We start from the raw sequence: 17,269 nt of genomic DNA, 5'->3' as shown, positions 1-17,269 counted from the left end.
TTAACATTGATTTTACATGACATTTCTGCTAAAATGAAAGCAAATTTATTGCCGCTTGCCTTATTCAGCTAAAAAAAACTTCAACTTTTACAGTTTTTAGGAATGCCAACATTCAAAATATCTCATTAGTTATTGAACAAGATACCACAATTAAACAAATGAAATAGCCATTTTAATGAAGAATTAGACAATGTTATGCATATGTATAGACTTCAAACTGCATCAGCAAAGGAATCTCAACATATCGTGAGGTCATTTAATATTATAAGTCACTTTTTGGAAAACTGGTTTAAACTGGGTTTAATAAGTGTGAACAAAGTGTGTCTCAGATTAGCAATCTGCCAAGGCTTCATGTAATCAGGGATGAAACTTTCAACTTTTTATAAACAAGAGGGCCATGATGGCCCTGTATCGCTCCACTGCTGAAAAAAGGCTGAAACAAATATTCTCTGCATGTGCAAATACTTAAATATAGGCCCTATTTAAGCACATGTACACTTTTGTGACCCCTGGGCTTGGTCAAATTTAACCCCAGGGGCAAAATTTGAGCAAACTTTGTAGAGGACTACTATATCTCACTACATGTACATACAAAATATGGTAGCCCTAGGTCCTAGAGTTAAGGACAAGAATATTTTAAAAGTAAAAAAAAATAAGCAATATATAAGCGTATATAATGTTCAATTTTGTGACCCGCAGGTCAGGGTCAAATTTGACCCAAAGGGCATAATTTGAACAAACTTGGTAGAGGTCTTTAAGATGTTACTGCATACCAAATTTGGTAGCCATAGTCTGAATGGTTTTTGACAAGAAGATTTTTAAAGATTTAACAAAATAGGCCTTTATAAGTGTTTATTCAATTTTGTGACCCACCAGGGCAGGGTCAAAGTTGACCCCATAGGCATTATTTGAACAAATTTGGTAGAGGTTTATTAGATGTCACTACATACGAAATTTTGTAGCCCTAGGCCCAATAGTTATGGACAAGAAATTTTTTAAGTTTTCACAAAATAGGCCCCATATAAGTGTATGTTCAGTTCTGTGACCCCCCGGTCAGGGTTAAATTTGACCCCAGGGGCATAATTTGAACAAACTTGGTAGAGAACTATACGATGTCACTACATACCAAATTTAGTAGCCCTATGCCATACGGTTATGGACAAAAAGATTTTTAAAGTTTTCCCACAATAGCCCTTATATAAGCGTATGTTCAATTTTGTGACCCTCGGGGGCAGGGTCAAACTTGACCCCAGGGGCATAATTTGAACAAACTTGGTAGAGGACTATAAGATGTCACTACATACCAAATTTGGTAGCCCTATGCCCCATGTTTATGGACAAGAAAATTTGTAAAGTTTTCAAAAATAAGACCTTTATAAGCATATATTCAATTTTGTGACCCCCGGGGCAGTTTTAAATTTGACCCCAAGGGCATAATTTGCACAAACTAAGAAGAGAACTATTACATGTCATTACATACCAAATTTGGTAGCCCTTTTTCTATACAGTTATGGACAAGTAGATTTTTAAAGTTTTCACAAAATAGGCCTTATATAAGCATATGTTCAATTTTGTGATCCTCTGGGCAGGGTCAAACTTGACTCCAGGGGAATAATTTAACAAACAAAAAACTTGGTAGAGGACTCTTAGATGTCCCTACATACCAAATTTGGTAGCCCTAGGCCCAATGGTTATGGACAAGTAGATTTTTAAAGTTTTCACAAAATAGACCCTATATAAGCATATGTTCAATTTTGTGACCCCCAGGGCAGTGTCAAATTTGACCCCAGGGGCATAATTTGAAAAAAAATTGGTACAGGACTATTAGATGTCTCTACATACCAAATTTATAAGCCCTAGGCCCAATGGTTATGGACAAGATGATTTTTTTAAGTTTTCACAAAATAGGCCTTATATAAGCATATGTTCAATTTTGTGACCCCGGGGCAGGGTCAAATTTGATCATAGGGGCATAATTTGAAAAAAATTGGTAGAGAACTATTAGATGTCTCAACATACAAAATTTGATAGCCCTAGGCCCAATGGTTATAGACGAGATGATTTTTAAAGTTTTCACAAAATAGGCCTTATATCAGCATATGTTCAATTTTGTGACCCCCAGGGCAGGGTCAAATTTGACCCCAGGGGCATAATTTTTACAAATTTGGTAGAGGACTATTAGATGTCTCTACATACCAAATGTGATAGCCCTAGGCCCAATGGTTATGGACGAGATGATTTTTAAAGTTTTCACAAAATAGGCCTTATAAAAGCATATGTTCAATTGTGTGACCCCCGGGGCAGAGTAACATTTGACCCCAGGGGCATAATTTGAAAAAAAATTAGTAGAGGACTATAAGTTGTCTCTTCATACCAAATTTGATAGCCCTAGGCCCAATGATTATGTACAAGATGATTTTTAAAGTTTTCACAAATAGACCTTATATAAGCATATGTTCAATTTTGTGACAACCGCGGGGCAGGGTAAAATTTGACCCCAGGGTCATAATTTGTAGGAATTGAGTAGAGGACTATTAGATTTCTCTACATACCAAATTTTATAGCACTAGGCCTAATGGTTATGGACGAGATGATTTTTAAAGTTAACACAAAATAGGCCTTATATAAGTATATGTTCAATTTTGTGACTCCTGGGGCAGGGTCAAATTTGACCCGAGGGGCATAATTTGAAAAAGTTTGTAAGAGGACTATAAGATGTCTCTACATACCAAATGTGATAGCCCTTGGCCCAATGGTTATGGACGAGATGATTTTTAAAGTTTTCACAAATAGGCCTTATATAAGCATATGTTCAATTCCGGACCCCTGGGCAGGGTCAAATTTGGCCCCAGGGGCATAATTTGGAGAAATTTGGTAGAGGACTATAAGATGTCTCTACATACCAAATTTGATAGCCCTAGGCCCAATGGTTAAGGACGAGATGATTTTTAAAGTTTTCATAAAATAGGCCTTATATAAGCAAATTTTCATTTTTATGACCCCTGGGGCAGGGTCAAATTTGACCCCATGGGCATAATTTGAACAAATTTAAAAGAGGTTCACCCCAGAAACATTCCTGCGAAATTTCATCAGAATTGGACCAGCAGTTTAGGAGAAGATGTTTTCAGAAAAAGTTAACGCACACACGCACGCATGGACACACGCATGCACGACGGATACAGGACCATGACATAAGCCCCGCTTGCCTCTGGCCAGTGGAGCTAATAAAAATCACAGGAAGTCTCCAGGAGAGACACAAAGCACTGTCCCTTGTAAACATGCATTAAGCTTAGTTTTTTCCATTAATGGATTGTACGGAGATAAACAAAGTGCAAAACAATCAGACACACAACACAGATAACAATCAGGACACAAATACAACAAACGCAACAAAGGATTAAACTGGCCATCAACTTGGAAAAGTTTATGCATGTCAATGGAGATTTAAACCACTTTAAATAAGTTACAAACCTGACACCTGACCCAGAGTTTTAAATCTCAGTAATTCTTTCCTGCTTAAAACCAAAGTAAAGATGGCTATATGAAACCAGGCTGTTCAGGTTTTATGCTGCTTGATGCTCATCAATATCATAGGGTTGGAAATGAAGCCTTGAAAACTTGTATCTAGTAAGAAAAAGCTCTTTAATTAAATTTTGCTTTTCAAAGGGGCTACAACAGTGTCAAAATGTGTATATATACAAGTGGTAAAGGGTTAAAATGTGTATACAAGTGGTAAAGGGTTAAAATGTGTATACAAGTGGTAAAGGGTTAAAATGTGTATACAAGTGGTAAAGGGTTAACATGTGCATACAAGTGGTAAATGGTTTAAATGTGTATACAAGTGGTAAAGGGTTAAAATGTGTATACAAGTGGTAAAGGGTTAAAATGTGTATTCAAGTGGTAAAGGTTTAAAATGTGTATATAAGTGGTAAAGGATTAAAATGTTTATATAAGTGGTAAAGGGTTAAAATGTGTATATAAGTTGTTAAGGGTTAAAATGTGTATACAAGTGGTAAAGGGTTAAAATGTGTATATAAGTTGTAAAGTGTTAAAATGCGTATATGTAGTTAAGGATTCAAATGTGTTTAAAAGTGGTAAAGAGTTAAAATGCGTAATATAAGTGGTTAAGGGTTAACATGTGTATATCAGTGGTTATGGTTTTAAGCTGATGTTCTAACCTTATCCTGCAGAATTATAGAGCCATTCATGTATGCTAAGACAGACCACCAGAGAAATTCCAGCAGATCATCATCTACCAAAGCAGGAACCGGAGCAATGTGCTAAGAAATGGAAAACTAGGTCAATTACTACACTAATATATATTGAATCCTCTCCATAATAACTTAAAAAAACATTAATATCTAAACTCCACAGATGGAGTTGTTGAAAACTTTACAACACTTTTGAAGACTTAATAATTTAACATTTTCTACAATATCCTCTTATTCTATACAATATATAGCATATAGAATATAAAGCACTTTATAAAGAAACAAAACAAAAATGCTTAATATTCCTCCTTACACAATATTTTACATTTGGTTCTTTTGAAGTATACTCAGAAAAGTGTGACACATTTGACAATGAACTCTATCAAAGCAGAATTACTGAAACAAATTAAATTCAACTCAACAATGTCATATGTTCTTTAAATTAATTTAATTGAGCAAAAAGAAAATATCTGTGTTCAATGTACATTAAAAAAGATGAAATGCAATTACCTGAAATCTTGAAGGTCCATACACTGGAACTTGTACTTGGCATCAAAGGCTTTCTTCACAGTTGTAAGGTCACTTTTCAATGTATTAGTACGGACACACTTGGGTAAAGAGTCTGAAATATAACAATAGGGCCTGAAAGGCCTAAAGTTGCTCACCTGAGATAACAAAATATTTTTGGGAAAAATCTTCTAACCAAGTTTCATGAAGATCGGAAAATAAATGTGGCCTCTAGAGTGTTACATGTAACAAGGTTTTACTATAACCATATAGGGAAAAATGCCCCGCCCCCTGGCAGCCATGTTTTTCAACCAACCGGCATCATCTTTGAACTCGTCCAAGATATTATGTAGATGAATCTTCTGACCAAGTTTCAAGAAGATCGGACAGTAAATGTGGCCTCTAGAGTGTTAACAAGATTTTACTATAGCCATATAAGGAAAAAGGAAAAATGCCCCGCCCCTTTGAAGCCATGTTTTTCAAGCAAACATAATTATTTTCGAACTCATCCAAGATATCATTTAGAACGATCTTCTGACCAAAATTTATGAAGATTTGACAATAAATGTTGCCTCGAGAGTGTTAACAAGGTTTTACTACAGCCATATACATGTATAGCCATATAAGGAAAAATGCCCCGCTCCTGGTGGCCATGTTTTTAAAGCAACCAAAACCATTTTCGAACTCATCCAAGATATCATTGGGAAAAATCTGCTGACTAAGTTGCATGATGAGCAGCAAATAAATGTGACCTCTAGAGTGTTAGCGAGGTTTAACAATAGCCATATAAGAAAAAAATGCCCCGCCCCCGTGGTGGCCATGTTTTTCAACCAACCGGCATCATTTTTTAACTAGTCCAAGATATTATTGGGATGAATCTTCTGACCAAGTTTCATGAAGATCGGACAATAAATGTGGCCTCTAAAGTGTTAACAAGGTTTCACAGAAGCCATATATAGCCTTTTAAGGAAAAATGCCCCGCCCCCTTGTGGCCATGTTTTTAAAGAAACCAAAACAATTTTTTGAACTCATCCGAGATATCATTGGGACAAATCTTCTGACAAAGTTTCGTGAAGATCGGAAAATAAATGTTGCCTCTAGAGTGTTAACAAGGTTTTATTATAAAATAGCCATGTATGGAAAAATGCCCCACCTCCTGACGGCCATGTTTTTCAACCAACCGTTATCATTTTCGAACTTGTCCAAGATAGTATTTGTATAAATCTTCTGACCAAGTTTCATGAAGATTGGACAATAAATGTGGCCTCTAGAGTGTTAACAAGATTTTACTATAGCCATATAAGGAAAAATGCCCAGCCCCTTGGCAGCCATGTTTTTCAAGCAAAGGTTACCATTTTGAAACTCATCCAAGATATCATCGAGACCAATCTTCTGACCAAATTTCATGAAGATTGGAAAATAAATGTGGCCTCTAGAGTGTTAACAAGTTTTTACAAAAGCCATATAAGGAAAAATGCCCCGCCCCCTGGTGGCCATGTTTTTTAACCAACCGGCATCATCTTCAATCTCGTCCAAGATATTATTGGGATGAATCTTCTGACCAAGTTTCATGAAAATCAGACAATAAATGTGGCCTCTAGAGTGTAAAAAAGATTTTACTATAGCCATTTATAGCCATAAAAGGAAAAATGCCCTGCCTTTTGGCGGATATGTTTTTCAAGCAAACGTAACCATTTTAAAACTCATCCAAGATATCATTGAGACCAATCTTCTGACCAAATTTCATGAAGATTGGACAATAACTGTGGCCTCTAGAAAGTTAACAAGGTTAATTTTGACGCCGCACAATGGACAACGGACGACAGACAATCACAAAAGCTCACCATGAGCACGTTGTGCTCATGTGAGCTAAAAACAGTCACTGAAATTTAACAAGCCCCATGCCAGCACTCAAATCATGAATAAGCTCACAAAATTTCTGCAGCAGAAAAAATAGACCCTTCCACTAATGTCAAAAATATTTAAACCATAAGCAATATTACAAAGTCATCTTACTTGAATATAAAAGTAGGGGGTAACAAGAGATGTTTTCGTCAGAAACGCAATGCCCCCTATTGCGCCGCTTTGAAATAAAATGTAAATTTATAATTTGGCAGATTTAGAAATTATCTCCCTTTTATAGCTTATTACTTCCCTTGGATTGTATTTTTTTACTTTTGACCTTGAAATTATTTTTTTTATTATATCCTTTAAACAAGTATTACTTCCCTTATGAAGTTGATATGTACCTGCCAAATGATATATAATATAAATTATCTCCCTTTAAAGCTTGTTACTTCCCTTGGATTTAGTTTTGTAACCTTTAACCTTCAAGGATGACCTTGACCTTTCAACACTCAAAATGTGCAGCTTTATGAGATACACATGCATGCCAAATATCAAGTTGCTATCTTCAATATTGCAACAGTTATGGCCAATGTTAAAGTTTTCGGACGGACACACAGACAGACAGACGGACTGACAGTTCAACTGCTATATGCCACCCTACCGGGGGCATAAAAACCATCTCAGCTGAGGAAAATGCCTCCCTCTAACAGGGTTGAACTCAACTATTCATTTGTATAATGGGGTTTGATTAACTGTATGCTTACTTAGTCCACTTCGTCTTGGGACTTTGGTCTACTTTATGTATTGTTATATGAAAACCTTGAATAACTTTAACACATTAAGAAAAAAGAACTTTGAAACAAGTTTTCTTGCAAACTTTTGCTTTCTAGACTCCCATTAAAATAGCAAGGTGAAATCCTGATCTGTCTATAATCAAGTATATTTACATGTGCATTACCTTCAGGTTGTGTGTTTGTTAAGAGCTGTTTGAGATCACTAACCCCTGCTTCTATAATCAGTCCCTCACATGCTGCATGAAGACCTGTCTTGTGTCTCACCATAATCACCTGAATTTCAACATAAATGGTCACCTTATGTTAGAGTTTTCAATAAGCAATTGAGTAGCCAGGCATATTTTTGAAGTAGTCAGCAACTGAGAACTAAAACAGGCATTTTTGAATTTATACTTTGGTGGCCAAAATTGTAAGTAACCTGTAAAGTTATTGGCTGCCAATACTTCTGGAGAACACTGAGTACATGCAAAGTCATTCAACCACACTGCGTGATGCCAAGTCATGCAACCTTTTTTTTGACAAGCAATTAAGTCATCAAACTGAGAATTAACATTACAAGTGTATGCTTACACACTGACATGCAAGTTAAAAAACATCCAAAACAAATATAATGTATAAATCTGGTTAAATCTATAATAGTTGTATCATAGTTACATTTAAAAGCACAACTTTATGTTGAATGCTTTCATTTGGTTTATAGGAAAATATGAATAACGTAAAAAATGGAAATTTACTGTTGCTTATGAATACCAGCTTATGAACATAGGAAAGAAATACTAGCACTTGTGGCTCTGTACACTGCCTTTGCCATGCTAAATTTAATCAATATATTATTAAGAACAATAAGAAATCTGAAATAAAAAACTGGACCAGTTTTCAAAAATAAATAATAAGTAAATTACGCTTTTTTAATCAATTTTTATTGCAATGTTTGCAGACAAAATATTAAATAATAAATTGCTTAAATTGCAACTGGCAGACAAGCTATTGAAATGGCCCTCAATTCTCTATGTACCTTGAATCTGCCACGCACTCCCCTACCAAACATGTGTTCATAAAGCAGCACCAAGGCCAAGTGTTCGTCATGTTTAAGTTGCTTGTCTCGCAGGAAACCCTCACACTTGCCAGCAATCTGCTTCAATATGGGGGCATTCTTCAACCCTTCACAGACAATTGCATACAGCGCTTTTTTGTTCTTGAAATAAACAATCTTGTATATATTACAATACATAGCTCTATCATGTGCATCACTCATATATAAAGATTCTGCGAGACTCGGAGTTGCCATATCATACTATATTTTATTAAACAAATTCAGGAATTTTGTTTGTAAGCGAGCCTTAAGCAAGCTTACTAACAAATTTCCTGGACAAGTTTAATCGAATATGGTATGATATGGCAATGATCGTCAGATCTTTTTTATCAAATGCTTTTAAATGAGCAAAATAAATAAATATTCAGGAAAACATAATGATAAAACCCAAATGTTGTTCACATTTCGTGATGTCATTTGACTTGCAACGTCATTTCAGCATAATAACTAGAAATGGCGCGGCAGAGGCCGACTCGTATCCCCACGCAGCATGTTTGACCAAGGGGGCACTCCAGGGTTGGTAATGGGGCCATGCATAGTTGAGATTGACCGCAGTGTCATAAGAGATGTTCAGTATCAATTGGAAGTGAATTGGTGTAGAAATGAAGAAGTTAATGTAAAATAACATAAAACAAGAGATGTGTTTGTCAGAAACCCAATGCCCCTTCCTGCGCCGCTTTGATTTATTTAAATTCTTTATATCATTTGGCAGGTTCATTACTTACCTCCCTTTAAAGCTTATTACTTCCCTTGGATAAAATAACATAAAACAAGAGATGTGTTTGACAGAAACACAATGCCCCTTCCTGCACTGATTTGATTTATTTATTTTTTTTATATCATTTGGCAGGTTCATTTCTTACCTCCCTTTAAAGCTTATTACTTCCCTTGGATATAATAACATAAAACAAAAGATGTGTTTGTCAGAAACACAATGCCCCCTCCTGCGCCGCTTTGATTTATTAAAAAAAATCATTTGGCAGGTTCATTAATTACCTCCCTTAAAAGCTTATTACTTCCCTTGGATTTGTTTTTTTACCTTTGACCTTGAAGGATGAACATACACAATGCCTGCTCCTGCGCCGCTTTGATTTATTTAATTTTTTATATCATTTGGCAGGTTACTTACTTACCTCCCTTTAAAGCTTATTACTTCCCTTGGATTTGTTGTTTTGACCTTTGACCTTGAAGAATGACCTTGACCTTAACCTTTTACCATTCAAAATGTGCAGCTCCATGAGATACACATGCATGCCAAATATCAAGTTGCTATCTTCATTATTGCAAATGTTATGGCCACTGCGCCATACCGGGGGCATAAAAATAAGTGAAAATCTCTGACACGGCCCCACCCCAACACCCATAACTTTTGACCAAGGGGTCAGATCAAAATTTCAAATAGTGCAGGGTCGCACATATGCTCATAGCTACCATGTGTGTAAGTTTTAAGGTTTTAGTGCTTATAGTGTAGGAGGAGATAGTGGCCAGAACGGACGGACAGACAGACAGACAGACGCCAGAGATAACCACAATATCCCCACGCTTTTGAAAAAGCGTGGGGATAACAAAGAGCGATTGGTCAATAAACAAAAACTAAGCCTATGAAAACGCTTAAAAAGTATATTACACATGTGTAAGATAAAAATATATATATGTAATGGTTATATTACATAGGAAACAAGGTATGGCATGTGATAATAAAATGTATATGCTCAATAAATGAGATATAAAGAATCTAAAGGCTGTGGAGTTGTTTATAACAGAAATGTTCATTTGAATGAAAATTTCCAAAACAAGTTAAGTTCCTTTTTTTTTAATTTTAAATGTGACATATTCAGGGCTCGAAATTAACACTCGCACACTCGCAAAATGCGAGTAAAAAATACCGAATGCGAGTCAAGTTTTTAGCCACTAGTATTTTTTGGCAAGTAAATAGTGAAAAGAAATTAGTAGGTATAATGCTGCTCGACACATGATCACTAAATCTTAGGTCAATTTATAGAACGCCCAAGAACCCTTATGCGTAAGCTCGCACCTTGTATGTAGACTGGTATATTCAGACACGCGGATGGTATTGGTACAAAGGAAGAGAAACAGTCGACTATTCACACATGTTCATTGAAGCGAAAAATAACTTGTCACTTTATTCCCACAGACGGAAATAACACAAAATATACATAATACAAAAGATAAAGCAAAGTTAACCGTTTAGTTAGAAAAAACAGATTTTAAATCCTTCTATGAAAACAGTGAATTAGTGGAAAAAATAACTTAAAATAAGACTAAAACTTGTTATAGATGAAGATGGTCAATCAACCTAATGTGGGCCACGGACTCTAGATTACACGGATAAGAAACGGGACCGTTACGCCAAATATCTTGTCGTGTCTAAGTCACGTGACCGTGTCGTAACTATCGATCTTTTATCGAAGCGCCGAGGTTATAAATTTGATGTACCCACTCACGTATTTTGTTAAATAATAGTTTCATTTCTAGGCCGATTTTGACAAATTATATATCATTAGAAAGCTTACGTAACGTAGTTTTCAGATATATAAATATATATTAAGTTTTTCTTCTGATTTCGGCAGCCCGGCGAGTTATAACTTTAACTTTTGCAAATAACATACCGTTTTGGAATTTTAGAATCTAGATTTACGGTTGACATGTTCGTTCTTTATACCGATTTGTAGCGTTTATATTTGGAGTTCAGTTTCAAAAATAACATCTTGCTTAGGAGAATAGAATTCTGTATACGATAGAAAAAAAAAATTGTTTAAAAACGAAAGTTATTAAGGAATGAAGGCGGGAAAATGTAGCGCGCGTTCCTAACGCACTGAACTGATGCTACGGTCTTGGCGATTTTGCTTTTGTTTAGATACCGGCCATTGAATTTCCTTTGCCATGATTATTATATTTTTTATGAAATATATTGAAATATTTTGTTCTAGAGACATATCCATAAAGCTAAGTATTAATGAAGCTTAATAAATTAACGATTTCAGCTCTTGATTATAACACAGAAAGGGTGTTAATTTTATTTTACAAATGTATAGCGGACCCTCTTGATATTTTTCGGCTTTGCATACTTCAAATATAATGGGTGTCAAAACATTCATCGTTTGTTGTTTATTATCAAAAAGGTAAATATGTAAAATTACATGAAAGGTAATTAACCATAAATTATCAATTAATTAAAATTATTTAAAGATTCTTGAAAATCACGGTCAACTGTCTATGCATGTATATTGAAATATCTTTATAAGTTAACAGAGTTATAAATATATAGAATTCTAAATTAAAACTCTGTATTATTTGTATTTTTCGGAAAGATTATTTAACCCCGTTGTGGTCAAATGAGAATGCTGTTTTTAATTATGTTGTTCCGTACACTACCATACACTCTTTATAGGACTACGAAATGACGGAGTTTTTTACCGGTACCCGCTAAATACGTTAAATGTTAAGTATTAGATTTTTAAATGTTTAAAATGTACATGTATAGGTATTAAGCACATATAATTATTATGATTAAGCTGGCTGACATCTATACAGTATGTAGTTTATGGCAATCTGTATGGGCAGATGACTATAAATGTTTTCAATACGCTACATATCTTATAAACGCAAAATTTAGTATTTGGCGTTACATTACTCCAAGAAATGACCACTAATACCACGAGAAGACATGGAGGTTTCATAAAAAGTGTAAACTGACCAGACATTGCCACCTGTGGTAAGGGACCAATATACAAGTATAGGTCCCTGCTGTTGCACATGACACCATAGTGTTATTTAGTATTGGTCGGCACAGTATCTGATCATAACGAGATAATTGGTTTGTGCTGAACACAGGGGCAATAAAACCACAGATCTATCAATAAACAAGATTATTGAGATATCTTTTATTGAACACCTAAAAATGCTCAAACCATGGACTCTAGATTACACGGATAAGAAACATGGCAACATTCTCAGAATCATCACAGCTATATGTGTAATCATCTAACAATTCGTCTAAAAATAATTTTTATATTTGAGTTGAAGACGATGTACTGTTGTATAAGTCTGAATAAACAATCTGTCTGCCTTTCTAAATCTAAGCCGTCATCGTCCCGATGAAAAAAAATCTGATTTTGAATAGTTGGACATGATGCCCTGATGTCAAAATACGAAATGACCCGCGTAACACCGACCGTGATTTTCAAGAATCTTTAATAAATTGATAATTTAAGGTAAATAACATTTCAAATAATTATACATACATACATGCCATAATTTTTCAGACCAATTCCGGGACATTGAGTTAAATTGTCCGGGACTTTTGCCGATTTTCCGGGACATGTATAAAATGTAGCGATATTTATATACATGTGCATTTTTGGTACGTTTTATTTGTTTCGCATCGTTAATTGCAAAAGTTCGAAAGCCTATCCGAAATACACTTGATCTATTAACGTCAAATTAAACATTACTACTTCCGTTACTAGATACAAACCACGTGTTTTCAGTGTAAGCGTTCTAAACATAGATGGTGACGTCACTACGTTATTGTTAAGACCGGTGTGTAACGCGTAGTTGTTGATACGCCTTTATTCATTTATAACATTTATATAATAAAAATACAACAATACAGTACCGTTAGATCGTCAACTCAAATCAATTCACAATACATACAACCGATCACAATTAATATTTTACTCAGCGATGTTGGACTTCAGATGTGTGAACAACTATCCTTTGCCCGTACGCAGCGGGAAATAATGACGTAGTAGATTAAAGTCAATAAACAACCGCATTAAACAATGCCGCCTTTTCGGTTTGACCGCGAACGTGAGACAATCGATATGATAACAGGACCCCTGTTAATTGATCGATTTTGACACGTAGCGTAGTCTGCCTATTCGGGTAGGCATTGTCATGGAGACGCTGCAGATATACACAGATTCGAGGTGCAGTTAAGCCTAAGATAAGGTAAATGTATATATGGATTTTGTAAATTCCGGGACATTTGACAGATTTCCGGGACAGCGGGACAAGTTCTTCATTTCCGGGACTGTCCCGGACAATCCGGGACGTATGGCATGTATGATACATAATTACCTTGTTGATAATAAACAGCAAACGATGAATGTTTTTGACACCCATTTTATTTCAATAATGCATGCAAAGCAGAATAATATCGAGAGGGTCCGCTATATACGCTGTTTCATCATAAATTTTACACCCTTTCTGTGTTATAAACAAGAGCTGAAATCGTTAATTCATTAAGATTCATTTATAGTAAGCTTTATTGATATGTTTCGTGAACAAAATACTACAATATATTCCATAAAAAATATAATAAGATGGCAAAGGAAATTCAATGGCCGGTTTCTAAACAAAAGCATAATCGCCAAGACCGTAGCATCAGTTCAGTGCGTTAGGAACGCGCGCTACATTTTCCCGCCTTCATTCCTTAATTACTTTTGTTTTTAAACAAAAAAATTTTCTATCGTATACAGAATTCTATTCTCCTAAGCAAGATGTAATTTTTAAAACTGAACTCCAAATATAAACGCTACAAATTGGTATAAAGTATGAACATGTCAACCGTAAATCTAGATTCTATAACTCCAAAACGGAATGATATTTGCAAAAGTTAAAGTTATAACTCGCCGGGCTGTCGAAATCAGAAGAAAAACTTTATATATATTTATATATCTGTTTACTACGTTACGTAAGCTTTCTAATGATATATAATTTGTCAAAATCGGCCGAGAAATGAAACTATAATTTAACAAAAGACGTGAGTGGGTACACCAAAATATATAACCTCGGCGCTTCGCTGTACGCTAATTGTAAAAGATCGATAGCCACGACACGTTAAAACGCGCGATGGTAAAACATAAAATGTGTATTTCTTGTGTTTAATTCGCTATAAATCCATTAATAACAACGGGAATATACTTAAAGTTATATTTTTTTGAAAGAGGAATTAATAAGCAACAAGATAACGTATAAACCAATAAAATCGGATGAATAGTATTTGCATACGATTGAATTTACTACAGTAAGGGTCAAATACTCGATTCATCTCCTGTCAATATACACTCCGTGTGTGGGCCCTTGTGGTACAAGGAACTGATATCTTTGTATGGTTGCAGAAATAAAATGTGTATAAATGTTAAGTACTTTTATTTTGTTTAAATAGAAATAAACTAAAAACCAAGGGTTGTTTATGTTTCCATCAAAATTTGCGAGAATGTTTTTGATTTTGCGAGTTGGTATTAAAGCTGCTCGCAATTTTTTGCAAGTAGAAAAAAAAGTTAAATTCGAGCCCTGATATTGATGGTTTTTTAACGTCATATGAACCAAATATACGCTAGTCCATGGTTCTTACTTTACAGTATCAGTCAAATGTTATAACATATCAAACCAGTGACAGAGTCATTAACGTTTGTTTTAACATTTTTACAGTGTTTCAGGGACATTTTACAAATGTCTCTACCGTTTTATGAAATGAAAACAAATATGATCTGCAAACATGAAAAGTTACGAAAAATATTTCAACGTTGTTTGTGGCGCTTAAAAAAAAAGTAATTATCAATCCAGTATGTTGTAGATCAAAAGTAAATCCTGAATCATAAAAAATAATTTAATTATCTGACTTTTTTTTCAAACATGAAATATCAAGTTTGGTCCTCAATTTTACTGATACTCCCTAGGCTTGTATTTCAATCACGCTTTATTTGTGCAACAAAAAACTGTACCCCAAATCTAAGGATAAAATGTTCATGACAGGCTTTAACACACCCAACCTTGTCACTAACATGGACCTTGAATTAAATCTATGAAGAGATCTTTGGATTTTTAACATTTCCATCAAAAGATTATTTAAGAAATAATTCGTGTACGTTATAGTTTGTTGTCGAATAACCCACGGCCGGAAGTTTAGATGCGTAGGGATTAAATCACGAGTGCGAAGCACGAGTGATTTGAAACCACGCATCTAAACTTTCGGCCGTGGGTTATTCGACAACAAACTATAACGTACACGAATTATTTCGATTCTAACACGATATTTACGAAATATTTATAGAATGTATCTTATTTTTCTTGCATACTTTTTTATGTGAAGCTCCGCCCATAAAAATAGCTTTCGGCTGTTCTGTCGATCAGATCTCCGCCCTCAATAACAGCCAAACTGGATGGAAAAAAACCATTTCATTTCTCACGTTTGGTTAAATAAGAACAACAACAACTTGCGTAAACTAACATGTTTTCATTGTACACTTAAAATTAACGCAAGAGTGTTACATCTACAAGAAAATCCGCGATAAGAGCACATTGCTCCGATTCGAACTTCAGCCATTTTAGCAGGAGACGAACACCGTGGGAAATTGGGTCAATTTTACGCATTTCTGTTCATAGCATAGTATTTTGTCACGTGACTTTCATTCATAAAATACCGGATTATTACGCTGGTGAAAAATGTATCGGCATGTTTTGTTTTGCTACAGCGCGTGCTTTCAGTGTATAAGCTCCGCCCATAAGTTATTGCAGAATAACCCACGCTTGATTTCCTTCTTTGTCTATAGAAAACAAGTCACGTGCCGTGTTAGAATATTACATAATTTACATTGAATAAAAGTTGACAATATGGAATCTTTATATCTTAATATTTGTATTGCTGACTCATATGCCAGAAATTTTCAAGTGCAAATCGGGACAATTCATAAAAACAGACGGAAATTGACAAAAGCGGGATAACTTGAGCGATCAATCATTTCACTTGAGTTTTAATTAGTCAGCAACCAGTACATGTATATTACTTACAAAAACTCATAATTTTTGGCAAATTTTGACCATTAATGTGTTCATGAACTTCATAAACCAGTGATTGTTTTTGCTTTTATTTGTTACAGCCTGTGCCTTTTGAATTGGGAAAATTAGCGCGATAAACTGTGAAATTGGGAAAAATAGCGCGATAAACCATACAATTTGGAAAAATGAAGCATTATAAATAGGATTATAAGTAACAGAAGTGATATTGTTTTTAAGTGCATGTTCAGGGAGTTTTCTAGAATAGGAGTCTGGTCAAATTGTTTTTTTTTTAATCAATAAAAGTGGCAAGTTTGGGAATGATTTATAGACAAAAATGACTAAATTCAAGTTATATATTTTGTAAGATGTTTAAAAAATAAAGTTGAGACCTAGATTTAAGAAATTATAATTGAGTTATATGAGACTTCTTTCTAAAAAAAAAAAAAAAAAAAAATTTTTTTTTTTTTTTTTTTGAAGTTGTGCTTTTTTGGGGAAATTTTGGTCAGAATTTTGGGAAAAAACGTGTTTTTTTTATTGGGAAGAAGACGAAATTCGGCTGTAAATTTTAGCAAAAAAAATCACTGTAAACACAACACGTTTCGAGCACTGTTCTTATTTAACCAATTATCAATTAACTCTTAATTTAGATTGATGCCATATGCATAAACTTTTTTTCTGAAAATCAGTTAAAAATAGTAAATTTATGTGAAACATAAATTTGTATCGGTCAGCACTCAATTTGTTTGATTTACAAAATCTGACATGTTTTTAAGGCTCAGGTGGTAAAATATACTGAATACCTAATAAGGGAATGACTGGATTTGATGATGACATGTAATACAAAAGCAGTTGGCTTTTATTTTACTACATGTACGTTGCATCTATCGATAGCAATAAGCGACCCCGTTTATAAAGACCACATGGTGTTTATTCATCACAAAATCACAAATTACCTGAAAACTCTTCATTCCTATACAGATCAAGCTAAGTTAAATTACTATTTGTAAACT

At 34.6% G+C, this 17,269-nt stretch overlaps 2 protein-coding genes across 2 annotated transcripts in view; both read right to left on the bottom strand.

Annotated features, from left to right (window-relative positions):
• The window catches only part of LOC127839530 (G-protein-signaling modulator 2-like), a 111,944-nt gene that overhangs the window by 33,411 nt on the left and 61,264 nt on the right, over positions 1-17,269 (bottom strand). The gene's annotated exons all lie outside the window — the stretch shown is intronic.
• The window catches only part of LOC127837034 (G-protein-signaling modulator 2-like), a 211,739-nt gene that overhangs the window by 194,170 nt on the left and 300 nt on the right, over positions 1-17,269 (bottom strand). The window lies entirely within an intron of this gene.

The sequence above is a fragment of the Dreissena polymorpha genome, chromosome 7 (genome assembly GCF_020536995.1).
Source record: "Dreissena polymorpha isolate Duluth1 chromosome 7, UMN_Dpol_1.0, whole genome shotgun sequence".
Lineage (NCBI taxonomy): Eukaryota > Metazoa > Mollusca > Bivalvia > Myida > Dreissenidae > Dreissena > Dreissena polymorpha.
The sequence above is the reverse complement of the archived record's forward strand: the minus strand, read 5'-3'. Positions and strand labels throughout refer to the sequence as shown.